Source organism: Aplidium turbinatum, chromosome 9, assembly GCF_918807975.1.
Source record: "Aplidium turbinatum chromosome 9, kaAplTurb1.1, whole genome shotgun sequence".
In the NCBI taxonomy this organism is placed as follows: Eukaryota; Metazoa; Chordata; class Ascidiacea; order Aplousobranchia; family Polyclinidae; genus Aplidium; species Aplidium turbinatum.
Genome location: NC_137480.1, coordinates 21031296 through 21045590, shown reverse-complemented (window position 1 = coordinate 21045590; position 14295 = coordinate 21031296).

Sequence of the window (14295 nt, the reverse complement as noted above, 5' to 3'; positions counted from 1 at the left end):
CTGTAGTGTATAGACTATTAGCGTTAATAGAAATCAGTTTTGTCGGAGTGGTAAAGATGGTCTGACTAATGTTCGCAAGGGCTTCGGCTCGACACCTAGCAGCTGTGTCTTGTTAAGTCTAGGTTAACATGAAGCCTGGCACATTTGCTTTCCAATCAACTTATTTCATATCTTCTCTTTCAGACACCAGCCTAAATTTTATTTTAAAATATTTAATCAAATAAGTGTAGCCTACAGAATATCGATCATTCTCCGGCATTTGCGGGAACAGCCGCCTTTAAAACAAGCTATTTGACCATGGGAATATGGCTAAGATCAGGTCGCATTGTTGACAGTATGGCTAGTCACTTTGTAATTACACCAGCAAATGCATTGTAAAGTTGGACATCTATTTTGTTGTCATGTGAAAGCTGAGCTTAAACACATATTGATCGGAAATCAACAACAAGTGCAGGCAAGAAATATTTTGTGTCAGCAGGTAATTTGTTTCAGACGGCGTCCGTACATTATTGAAATCCCGTCACTGGCACCAGTGGTCGCGAAACACCGCAGCAACAACCTACATAGGGAAACCAAGTAGACATTTTTAGTTTATTCACTGAAAACAAAAGCAGCCAAGATGTAGCCTACCACAAAAACTGAATCTTACCTGCAAAACGCTGCGAAAGTTCGACTCATTTAAACACACATTTAAAACGAATTTAATGAGCACAAAAATGTGTCATTGTTTCAGTCAGGCATTATACAGTTTACAGAGCATTGTCAAATATTATTCTTTCACATTCATAATATATGACGATGAGTGATCGTGTTAATGGGATGTGCTGTCTATTTTTTGCCAACACCATGCAAAATATGTCATTAGAAACAAGAAATTCGTGAAATAATCCTAACGTTGTAAAATCAGGCTTTTAAAATGTTTATAAATCAATAAAGTGTATGAAAAAAATTCCTTTCATTTTATTTAATTTTGTCTCTTTTGACATGTTATATTTTCTTAAAATATTTATCTTATTTGTTCTAAATTACTTACCTTGGTTACTTTGGGGACATTGTAAAAGTCGTGCTTGGTCTGGTCACCTTGTAAAGTTTGATTAATCAACAAAAGCGTTTTGGTGGTTGTTTTGAATTTGGAGACTAAAAGTCTTTTCAACAAAACACGAATAGATCAGAACGAGACTAAACGGAAACCTATCCTGTATCTGTAAAGGCCTAAGTGTGTTTTGTGGCCGATAGACGGAATTCCGACCTGTCATTGCCAAGAGAATCGTGGATGCAACTCGTCCCCACACAAGAGTCAGATTTTCCTGCTCCACCTTCTATTTATCGAGACTGGAATCTTCCACTTTTGCGGATGAGCCGCTGAGAAACAGACTACAGATCACATCATTAAGTACTGCACCATCTTTCGCCAATATCATAGAGCAGGTGGTCTGTTGATCTGGAGTGAATTGATTTAAAATTGTCTGCGGTTTTAATAACTTTTCAGTGTAGTCCGCCAAGCATTGGCACTTTGCCCTGGTGAAAAAACAGCCTCATCATCCCTGAGACTCAAAAATTAATGATCTTGTGTCTCAATTACGGTTTGTAGCTGACACATTTTAACGTAAGCGACTCTCAAATAAATGATGGTGAGTATTCACTGTCCTGTCAATTTCCAGTGCATGTGTTTGAGTTGGAGGCGATGATGTGTCACGAGAAAAAAGAAACTTTGCGCTGAAAAAGTTTGTAATCGCAAACACACCCAACAAATAAAAGACGCTCAAGCGAATGAAGGTGCTGCAATGTGCAAACGCTATTCTATGGGAGTGACATCAAAGAATAAACCTTTCAATGTTTTTTATAACGCTATTAATTGTAAAAAAAAAATTCTTGGAATTTGCTGGGGCATTTGAAACATTGTAATGATCGATTAATTTCAATGTTTAATTACATAGGCCTAGTCCTTGCATGTAAGCCGACTTTGCTCCTTAATAAAACACAGCTTATGCTTGCAATGGTTAAGGTCTACAGTTCACTGGTAGGCTACGTGGTTATTTGATGCCATAGCAGTTTCTTTTGCGCCCAAGTTGACAGCTGAGTGCTTTATAATCTGCAATATTTCAGTTTTATTACATTTGCAATAAATTTGTCCCTTTGTCTGCGTTTGAGAATCTATCATAAGAGTTTCGCTTAAACATAAAATACATTTTGGGCAGAAGAAAGCTAAGATATTTGAGAAACTTTTGGTGAAAACTTTCATGGGGTTGCTGCAGCGCCGCAGCACACACTATAGCGAGCCGCCCCTGTAAGAGACTACTAAGTAGTAAAGCCGTCAGACAGCACAAGCGCTAGGCTACTTCACATTGTTTTATTGTTCATCTTTTCAATGCCCTGAATGAAAAAAATATTGGGGATAATAAGGCAACAAGCGATAGGCTACATTGCCATCTATGATGGAAAAGAGGTGGCAAACCTGGTAGAGTTTTTAAAACGTGCATGAAAAGTTAATGACTTATTCTCAATGCGCTAAGCAGTTGATGCACTTATGCACTTATTCTCAATGACAATAATACCAATGGCACCCTTTTTATTGCCTTTTCAATGCCTAGCCAGGAATCATTTGTGTACTGAGATGGTGCCAAATCTCATGATTTTGAAGGCAGGTGTGTTCAGAGTTGAGGAAAAGAATCTATACCGATTGTATTTGTGTTTAAAGGCTTATTTTGTCGTCAGTTCAGTTCAGTTGTTTTTATTTCTGACCATCACAGCAAAACCAATACACGTCAACATAGCAAAGGTCGAGAAAAAGGTAGAAGAGACAAAACGCGAACGTTAAAACGTGCTTGTGACCGAAGTAAGTTAAGAAGTTGAAGGATTTGGCACGGTCGTCAACATGAATCGGTTTCGAGCCAACTGCCTTCCAAGCATGAAATTAAACCAAACCGAAGCGAACCAGAATAAGTGGTTGAGATTTTCAAGACATTAGCACTGTTGTGTCACTGAGGTGTTATGCTGTATGTTATTTGTAAAGGGAATGATAGATGTCACCTGTAGCCTATACTAAAATAAAAATAGAATGATTAGGTAAAAGTAGTGGGTTGTAAATGTAATGGCAATGAATTGAGTAAGCGCCTCTACCTTTTTTCTCATTTTTCAAACCGCAGGCGAGGCAGCCCAGTTGATTCATTTGCATTGCAGCTAATCCTATCGCAAAATAGATCTTTGCATGTTTTTTGAAAGTGTTGCAAAACTCAAAACATTCGTTTTTAAAGATATTGTCTAATTTCATTGAGTGCTTTCACCGGTTTTCTCTGGTTGCTGAGCCCGATTTCTCTACAATGCGACATCGATTTTATCGAGCCAACACATGTCAAATAAATAAAAATTGTATAGTTAAATAAAAGAGCAGGATGCAATTGAATTTGTTGTTTCCAGGGTTAGCTTCAAGACCTATAGCTTGATTCAGAATCTTTTTGGTGACAAAAACGTATGTGATCAATCGTTCAAACAAATTTCAGATAAGTTAGCATCGCATTTTAAAGAAACCATCCATATTCAAGGAGCGCGCCGTAGTTTTTACAACTGTAGCCTAAATTACAAGTGAGTCAGTCTTAAAAAGATTGGATAGCAACTTTACGAGGGCTTGCTCAAAATTGTGAGTTTACCTGCAAAAATGAGCAGTGTAGGCTAATCACCACAGCTATGTCGGCGAGCGGATTAGAGATGTTATTGTATTAAACACCCCACACCCTAAAGTCAGGCGTCAGTGTTTGATGAATTAAATTTTTTACTCGATGTTCTCAACAAAGCTGAATTTTATATCAGAACTGTGCATACTGATAACATCCTAAGCGGGGAAGTAACACCAGATGAAGCAGCTGTCGTTAATCAAATGTCCGCAACATGCATTAAGAGTAGAAAGAAATCTCCAGTTGGTTCCACAAATCAAGGTCGCAAGGCGTGGAAGTCATGTCAGGATTGTTTTTCTAAACATTCTGAGGGTGAATGTCCTGTAAAAAGTAATGTGTGTTAACAAGTGCCGGGAAAAAAGGGCACATCAAATCTGTGTGCCAGCAAAGCGGTTACAACCAGGGCTTTGGAGCAGGCATAAATGTTAAGTTGCTCCAGCTCCGGCTCTAGAGCTCTCTTTTATCATAAATTAGCTCCAGCTCCTGCTCCGGAGCTTGTTGATACCACTGCTCCGGCTCCAGGCTCGGAAAAGTGCTTTCATTAAAATAACGACAACATATCAATTTAATTTCTAAAGCTTAAAATTGGCTGCAGTCAACTGTTGCTAAAAAATGGCACAACTTTATGAAATTTAAGGTACTTTCATCAAAATGTCACGCGGAACTGCGTTTCAAAACATATCTGTTAATTTGACGTCTGATTACGCAAATAATTTCTTAATTTTGTGAAGGGTTGCTGTTAAATCATGTGAACTGAGCCAATAGTAGTAGCATCTTATGAAATACATCGGAGCCGGAGCTATTTTTCAAACAACTGGCTCCAGCTCCTGCTATGTGTTCATTGTTCAGGTGGACGCAACATTGCAAACTCGTTTTTCAACAACTGAAGGAAGACGTGATCAGTGCAACCAGCACGCTAAGTCACTACGATGAGAGCAAACCACTCATACTAGCCACCGATGCTTCCCAATACGGAAAAGGAGCAGTTTTGATGCAGAAGCACGATGGTGTGGAACGTCCACTCATCCATGCATCGAAAACTGCCAGGAGCTCTGCAAGAAACTTTCCCAGTCCGAAGATAAAGATTCAATCAATCAATCAACCGATTGATTCCAATGAACACTCTGGGCATAGTATAGTTGTCCCGCAGAGTCACAATCCTGTTCGAAACAGACGCAAACCTGATTTCTATCAAGCTTAGCCAATACGTTTGTTAGCCGTATGTGCTTATTGTAATATGACCATTATTACAGATTTGTTAAAACATGGCCACCTAAAGATACGGCCTGATTTGTCACATTTTGCAGAAATTTCCAGGTTTTTCTAACTTTGGGCGAACGTTTAAATAAATTTTTCTAAAAATTAGATTTTTACGCTTTCTTTATTCTTTTCCCCAGATGACACAATAGGTTTTAACATCCTCACATGTTGAAAAACAAAGAAAATTTGATTTTGTAGATTTTAGTCAGTTTTTCTCATTTGCTACTGCTTCCCCAAGGCAACAAAAAAGTTTTTTGTCATTAGGAAACCGCAAAAAGTAAAAACATCTCAAAAAATGTCAGTTAAGCACTAGCAGTAGCTGTAATCAAAATCTGCAAAATGTGACAAATCAGGCCGCATCTCCAGGTGGCCATGGTTAGAAGCACTATATATTGTTGTGTATGTTGTGAATACTTGGTTAGCGTCACCTTCCTTTAGCTGTAATGTTTTTTTACACGAGATCGTGTGTCGTGTAAGTATACGTATGGTGGAATGCCATGTTTTGTTTCTATTGCTAAGTGTTAATTTATAAGAGAGGAATGATACAGTCTGTAACGTTAGTTTTGAATTATGGTTTTTGCTTTAGTGCCAGTGCATTACACCGAGTCGCATGCTCTTGATTACGTCATGCATCCCTGTGGCTGTGAGTAGTTTGTAATTATTGCAGCAGGACTTGGTAACCACACAGTGGTTTGTCACTTGTACACATAGCTGTATTCCTGTTAAGCCCTCCTTTCAATTCCTTTACGTTTGCGGGTTTCTGTAGCTATTGTGCAGTACCTACTGCACAAGCGTGACATGTGTATAGTTCTGCAAAATCAGCAACATTTCTATCATCTTGAGATAGTCGAAAACGAAAAGAAGAAAAATCAGAAAACCACACTTCAACACCACTGTTTTGCCTATTTCAGATGACAATAGTTTACAGATTTATATGTTGAATTTTTACAGTAGCTATGTTCTTTTGTGGCATTTCAATTCTGTTTCTTTACGCACTGCCACTGCAAGGACTGCAAATCAATCAAATAAGCGACAGCACAACTGCAGCTTTCCACAAAGACAATCTTATCAATGAGGTGAGTGACATACATTTTAATAAATTGTCTTCAACGATGAGTTTATGTATCAAATCATAAACCTTCTTTTCACACTGACAAAGTCACGCAGTGGGTAGCGAAAGCTACACTCCGCGCATGGGTAACGGGCGTGAGATAACACTTGATAAGTCACTCACATACCGTCACCATCTGCAGACACTACGCAAAAAGCTGATATCTCGCGTCGCCTTGCTGATGCGTTTGGCAGACACAACTTGGGTGCAAGTGCTGACCTTTCTCACTGCAACTCTGGTTTGAGTTCACTTCACTGCTCAATACTGCGCTCCTGCTTGGTGCCGCAGTGCCCTCACCCGCCTCATCAACCGGCCAATCAACGACGCGTTATGTACTGTAAATAAATACTTGCGCACAACTCAACAGAGTTGACTACTTACCAATCCCTGCAGACATCCAACCTTATGAGCTTTGCCGAAAGGAAGCCATTATACACCGCACTCCGCAGGGCAAAGTATCCTAACCTTGCTCCACGAAAACCTCCACATCCCACTTCAAGGGTCTGCGATTAAAGTTAAGACACCACTTTGTATCAGGTACCACCATTCAGTGATCATATCCACAGCGCAGCACATTATACGGAAGACACTTGGAATGCAGCATTGAATGCACCGACACCAGGCTCCATGATTTTACACCTCACCCGGTAGAGCGCCCTTTAACATGGACCTACCCCGACCGACTAAGGTCAAACCAAATAGAGTTCGAGCAGGAGTCGGCTGCTTCCATTCCAATATGTACAAGTAATGATTGGCTTCCTCATCAGCTTGCAGATATTGTGTGGAGGAACAAACTTCTGACCATGTCGTTCTTGAATGTCCCATTTGCAAGGCACCATATGAAATGTATGGTATAGCAGCACTGGACGAAGCTACACTTACCTCGCTTTTCATCACCTGCCTGAAATCTGAACAATCCTGTCTCATGTGAAAGAAGAAGCGGAAGAAGAAGTGGTTTGCTGTAATTACCACAGTTGTGAAAATGCTTAGGAGCAAATTAAAACCTAAGTCAATTGTTTACTTTTCTACAATGGTAACATTAACTGATTCGTTTAAGGATTTACATTTATTCTCATACATTTCCTTTTGACCAGATTGTGAGTTTCGTTTAATTTACTCGCTGTACAGTAGATAGATGTTTTTTGAACAGAAATTAAGGAAGTGGTTGATGTTTAGAAAACATCACTGGGATGGAAAGTCAATAGTCAGTTGAGAGTTTGGGCACCATTGGCGCAATGAATTGTCGACTTTGATAAATCTCTTTTCGATATACGCCTAATAAATTTCTGGACTTATACATAGAAGGATTTGAACAAATGAGTTCGTAAATGACATTGGTAGCTCGTTTACGATCGGCACAGGAGACGAATTTTCTGAAATCAATAAAATTAAATAGTTTTATTTGTTTTGATTTCCCTTGGAACATTTGGAAGTTATTACAACGAATCGAATTTCTAAGATGCGTGATAAACTTCATCCGATCTACAAATTGATGAATTATTTTGAGATTAATTAATTATTTCTAGGTTGAGCAACTGATCTTTCTTTAGGGCTGCATTACAAGGAGCTATGTGGCCGACAATTATATTGATCAAGTGTCTTACCGTTTGGTTAGTTTTGTTGGGTTTACACTAACTGAAGATGGCTATGGTTTACAACCATGGCAGGTGTTGAAAAAATTGAACCCAGACGACCTGTAAGCCTGTGTGCTTCGCACGGAAGAAGTAGGCTTTACACACGAAATAGCTACTTCAAGTATTCGCTAATAGAATGGCGCTGATACCTACTTGACTTTTTTGGAAGTTTTTACTGTGTAAGTCAACCACCTATGTGTTCAAGGTGAAGTATAAAATACCGTTCATGGTTTGTAACAAGTGGGCTAATACCAAATATGCGCTTAAATACGCTACTAAAAACATTTCCGCATCAACACTTGATTAAAGAAAATAAAACTAAAATATATCTTTCATTTTAGCTTTAAATCTGAATAAAAAAAACAGAAATGAAAGATTTGTTCAGTGAGGGTCAAAAAAACTTTCTGTAAAGGATGCTCTTTGTTTGCAAAGTATTCACATAAGCAGCAGGCTTCCCTAAGCATCTAGAAAAGATGACATCACAGTTTAGTTTTATCTTACACTTTCGGCAACAAATCTCTTTATATGGAAACTTTTCTCTATACTTTATAACTATTGGTTTTGGTGATAATAAACCATAGGACTACTATGTGCATAGCAGACTATTTTTTAATTATCTCGCACAAGATTACAGAGTCAGCACGGCAAAGTGTATAGTGTTGCATAATTCACAAAAGTAACTCTATCGTTGGCAACATTCACGTTCACATATCGTTAAGATACGTCTTTCTTGTGTAAGTCAGCTGTACTCGGCTCTCCTCGAAATCGGTTAATTTTAACGCTTTCCGGTTGTCTTGTCATAATTGCAAGAGGAAAACACAATTTTCTTTTCCATTAAAAAATCAACATTTATTAAATTTTTTATTCTTTCCGTCATTACCGCTAACTCGATTGTGGGAGGTGTGTGAGTACACCAGTTTATGCTCGTGGCCTATTCAAGACTGTAGACAGTCAAATTATTCTAAGAACACAATTTTCCAAATGGAGAATTGTCCGAAGTTTGAATCTTTTTCTCCTGTTGTTTTTATACGTTTGAAGTCTTGTATTACTGCATATCAGTGGTAGGAAAATTGTGGGCCGGGACCCAAATGTGAGCCGTGTAGCAATTCCTGGTGGGCCGTGAGTCATTGATTATTATTTCAATTTTATTATGTAGTTGTGGGCCGCGTGATGGCCGTACATCCATAATCTATTGTAGGCCTACTGCACTTTAAAAGCTGGTGTTACTGTTACTGGAGGGTTTTATATTGGCTCATTGTTGCATCACAGCTTCATCATCAAGTCTAGTATTACTAATATTTGGGCTAAAGCAGGGTTCCTCAACCACTGGGTCGCGACCCAGTACCGGGTCGCAAAGCGGTTGCCATCGGGCCACGAGAGTACTCGATCAAACTGATCGTCAAGAGTACGAGTTGATTGAAAAAATGGCCATAGCATAAATTGATTACAGTGAAAGAATTTTGCAACCATGCACTTAAAACGTGTGAATCTTGCCTATAATGTGCCGTATATCTATCAAACCAGTAGCGGACCCAGGAGAGGGCACTTGTTCACTTGCCACTCAAAAAATCGAAAAACACGTTAATTTAACAGGTTTATGGAACATTTTCTGGCTAGCTTCGCTCACTTCTCAGATCTCTTGCCAGACTTTTTTCCGACCTCGACTTTTACATTTTCTATTTAATTTTGTTAAAGTTGGTGCTGCTATTACAATAAGACTTACACGTTGATGTCAAACTTGCCAGTCCACAAAGCTATTTTCATTTTAAAGCCGGTCCATGATAGAAAAAATGTTGGGGCCCGCTGGGCTGAAGCACCAAAGTATTAAATAGCAAGCTATTGCGTTGTACAAGAAATTGATGTTTTCGTTTAACAGTTATTTATTTTTTCGTAGTATTTTCACGTACAGTGGGCCTCCAATAGCTCTTGAAATAGTATTTTGGACTGCGATAAAAAACGTTTGCTAACTACTGCTGTATATAGTCAACATTTGTTGGTTTGGTTGGTTTGGTTTTGAGTCTTTATCCTCGGACTGACAAAGCCTTGATTGGTTATTCCTGGTAGTTTCGCATACTTGTAGAGACTCTTAACGCAGGGTCGGTTACCGAGATTGGAGGAGTGAAGTTTTCCGATTGTTTAAGTGTTGTTGCCGGGGAATGATTCCATTCACTAGGTGCCGTTGAATGGAGAGCAGTCCTGAAATGTGTTGCTCAAGCGCACACTCCGAGAGTCGAACTTGCGCCGCATGATCTTAAGCCGGACGTGTAACTACTGAGCTAACGGGGCGGACAGTGTTTCCATTAATCAATTTGTGACTTGATTAATGGAAACTAGTGTCAGTGTTAAGGAATTTGGTTTGAGTCTCTAACAAATTAAACGCCCAATCTCAATTTATTACGTTTTCTTCAGTAATCATCATCCACACAAAATGGCAAATGATTGTAATCAGCGTGATACTGTTGACGTGGGCCAGAAAATAAGAAAGCTGTTTTGACTCAAAATTGCGACCTTGTTATTTTTTAGACTTTTGATAACCAAAATGAAACCGCCGAAAACATTGAAATACTGAAAAAAGTTGGAAGAAAAGCTCATCCGCTTGATGTAAGGTATTATTCCAAAGGTGCGTCACGTTTCATATAAAAACTTTTCATGATTTTTGAAGGTTGGCATCTCAATAATGCGAATCTTTGATTTGACCAACCTTTAAAAAACTAGTCTTGGTATTAGTATGATTAGATTTTACAGTCATCCCAAATGCCTTCCATAATAAATACATCTTAGATATTAATATTGTGTTAAAAACAGTCATAGCCCACAACATTTTCTTCATTAGAACAAGGTTCTTTATTAATTTAACTTTTATTTAAGCGGTATGTTTTCATTAACTTTTGCAATGTTGTGATAGACTGGAAGAGGTTCTCTGTAAAAGAAATTCAACCAATAGCAAAATGGACTACGAGGAAACGGGACCTTGCTGGAATAGGAACGCACTTTGGCCAGCCCGAATCAAAAAGAAACTGGTACAAACTAGGAATTTCACGGGTAACGTGTGTGTTCTTGGCAGTAGTGAGTCTCTTTGTAATCTACTGTGTTTCTAATTGTGTTTAAACTTTGCAGAGCAAACATTCTTGGGTCAACCACGTGGTGGCAGAATCGAGTTTATTATCGTGAAAATGACATCAGTCAACCCACTAATCAAATATTAAACATGACTCATTACGTCACTAAGTATTTTCAAGCTTGTTTTCTCAATAAGAAGACAAAAACGGCAAAATTATTGGCATGAAATAGATAAGAACTTTAAATGATGTCAATGGGAATTGAGAATAAAAGGGATAAATATATGCGACAAAAAATTTCTCATGTGAATGTTTTCTCTTTCGGTAGAATGTGGTCTGATTCCATCAACAATTAAATAAAATCTGATAATAAGGTCTAGCGCAGACACAGAAGATTTCTTGTTGCAATGATTTGATCCCATATTGGGCTTTTCAGGCTCGTTCGTAATCCCAGATCGTTGTGCATTGGACAATGCTTGATTTGTAGCCTACTCAACCTTTCATTTCTGCAGCTTTTATTGCTTTGTTAATTTTATCGTTTCACAAAGGCAGTAGTTTTGTTTTGGTAAAGAAATATTTTGTTTGCTGTACGGTGTTGCAGACTCAATCTTTTATTCAAGACAAAATTATGACTGTTCGAAATTTAATGTCAAAGATAAAAGTGAATCTGTGGTTTATTTATTTTATAAAGTTACTTCGTGGTTTACTTATATAAAAAAAAAATCCATAGGATTATTTATAAAATAAATAAACTGGGGCTTCACCTGATTCTGTCTGTGGCAGAGTATATTTTCTTCCATGCATTTTTATGGTTAGGAAGATATCAGAGGAGTGCCAAGGTCCCACAGACTACAGCATAATGCTCTTACATTCGTTCAATAATGCAAAAACGTGGTCACACAAAAGGCTTGGCAATGTGCCATAATTTAGATTTAGTTCCTTTACTCCGGTGCAAACGTGGTGTATGCTAAGCTCATTTTATACATCCCTTCAATCGCGGCTCGTACGGAGGGGCTGCGGGGCTGCAGCCCCCTGTAGTGTAAAAAATAAGTTTTTCTCAACTTCGTTTTGTTTCCAAATCTTAATTTTTAATTAAAAAAAACTTCTCCTTACTTTAAAAAAATTTAAATTTTAGCAATTGTGTCGAATTAACTATAGGTATAACCATCACTCCAATTTTGTTGTTTTCTTAGTTCCAGTTTCCTTTCCTGAACGATTTTCCTTATTTTATTATTGAATTTTTATTGGAAACACTGTGTAGAGGGCTATAGTCCAACTCTGAATGTTGCTTTATTTATGACGACGTATGGGAAATCCCCAGCTACTTCTATAGCTTTCTGTTAAACTTGCTGAGTCACTGGGCTGACAGTCCATTTTGCTGTTTCACTTTTGTTCGTTCTAGGTTGTGACTGACTCTGAGAGTCACTCAGCTGAATTCGGAAGTGTTATTTTGCCGGTTTATTTTCAGGCTAATGAAAAACAACTATGTCTTGCTGAGCGTTAAAAAAAGAAGAAAAAAAACTAGATGGTTTTGATAGTAGGATAGAGTTTATTTTACGTATGTTAAGTAGGAGGCAGGCTAATGTAGTTACTGAGATTTGTATACAGTGGGTGTGTACTTAGAGAACTATAGACATTAGGGTACTGTTATTAGTCTATCAACATCGCAGCCCCTCCACTACAAATGACCACGATCCGCCACTGCATCCCTTCAAAAATTTATTCATAGTTCAAGTTATAGGGTCGCCTCTCGACAAAAATCTAATAAATTTTTTATGCAGTTTTGGTTTGTATTTGAATTTCACGATGCCCTAAGTTGAGTTTATGTTTGACTTAATTTGTTTGTTATCAAAAACAAGTGTTGCGCTTATAATAATAATGGTGGTGCAAGCACAGTAGTGCTATGACTTCAAAATGCAATAACCTTCCCTTATAGAAAATTTCCACTTGAAAACATTATCTGGTTTAATTTCAGACGAGATTGAATTTACCAAAAGAAGAATGCGCTTCGCATTCTTACACGTTCATGGTGGAAGAGTTTTCAATGAACGGAAGTGCAAAGTTTTGCTACAAATTTGAAGACAGGTTAAGGTGCGTGGCTAAGTGGTTGATTAATTGTGAGAATGTTTATGCTCAGCCGAGAAAACTTCTTTCAAAGCATAATCCTAGCAGTTTTGCAAGCTTTTACAGTTGTTGATGCTTTGGACCACTGACCCACCAGCTTGTTGGTGAAGTGTTGTCTGTGAATTATTCCACCCATTAGACGCCACTAAATGAAGACCAGTCCTGAAATGCGTTGTTTGAGCGCACATTCAGAGAGACCAACTAGGGTCGCTTGATCTTGAAATTCCTATTTCATAAAAACAGGCGCTTAACCATCTGAGCTACCGGGGCAATCTGGATGCTAGATTGCTGAAAAGTCTTCTTTATTTTTTAGGTAGGCTATATCTTTTTTTATTCTAAATAGTGTCTTGCTTGCCTTTATAACTACTGTACGTCACTTATTCAATTTACAGTACATGTAAAATGCTTGTATAAAAGCATTCATAATATACGGTTACACAGTATTGAAAATTGGTTGGTTGGTTTTGAATCTTTATCCTCGGACTGACAAAGCCTTGATTGGTCATTCCTTGTAGTTTCGCATACTTGTAGAGGCTCTTGACGAGTTATATAGCTTACTCTCTCTCTCTCTGTGAAGTGTAGCATCCACAATGAAAAACACATTACGCTATTTCTGACTTTCAGAATTATCTTTAAGTTTTCAACCAACGGACGCGGTAATGCAACTATGGCTGTAGTGTCAAGACACCAATATTCTCCCGGTTACAGTCGCTTAGATTCCAGGTTGGTCAAAGAACTGGAAAAATTTGGAAATTTTTTAACGTTTGATGTAATATTTTGAGGCATTTTGGGGCAAGATTAACAACGAAGTATCTGTCACTAGGGTTTTCGACAGAGTTAGTTTAGGACTTTAGGGTGTCGTCACTTCTGTTCAACTGCAAGAAAATGTTTTGAGTTTTCCCCGTAAATGATAACGCTGACGCTGACACTGTTGATTTTAAGCAGTCACTGTGGTGAATAATTTCAATTTTAAAAGCCTTTGTATCTCCATATGATCAAATTTCGTGTGAAATTACATTTTTTACCCTGGATGTAGGCTACATTGACGGCCATTTTATCAGGTACATATCTTTACCATATTTGGTCAGAGCTGTACCCAATCTGATGAAGATATGTACAAGACAAAGTGGCTGGCTTTGGATCGAAATAAACCTCTAAAACTGTTTTAGCTACAGAAAAAAAAGCTTATAGTCTATCTAGCTATAATAGTAATTGTTTGACAGCTTGACCGGTTACCAGCGGCCACAGAACTGCCATTTGCAAAGCGAAGACGTGTCTGATATAAAACCAATTCAATGTGCGTGGAAACCAGGTGAGTGAAAACTGTGGCTGTCACCTCCCGCAACAGAATTAGTCTGCAACTGGTTGTTTTACAATAATTTGCCTCTTTTATTGCGATCTTCAGTAATAGACAGATAAAACCCAGCAACCACACG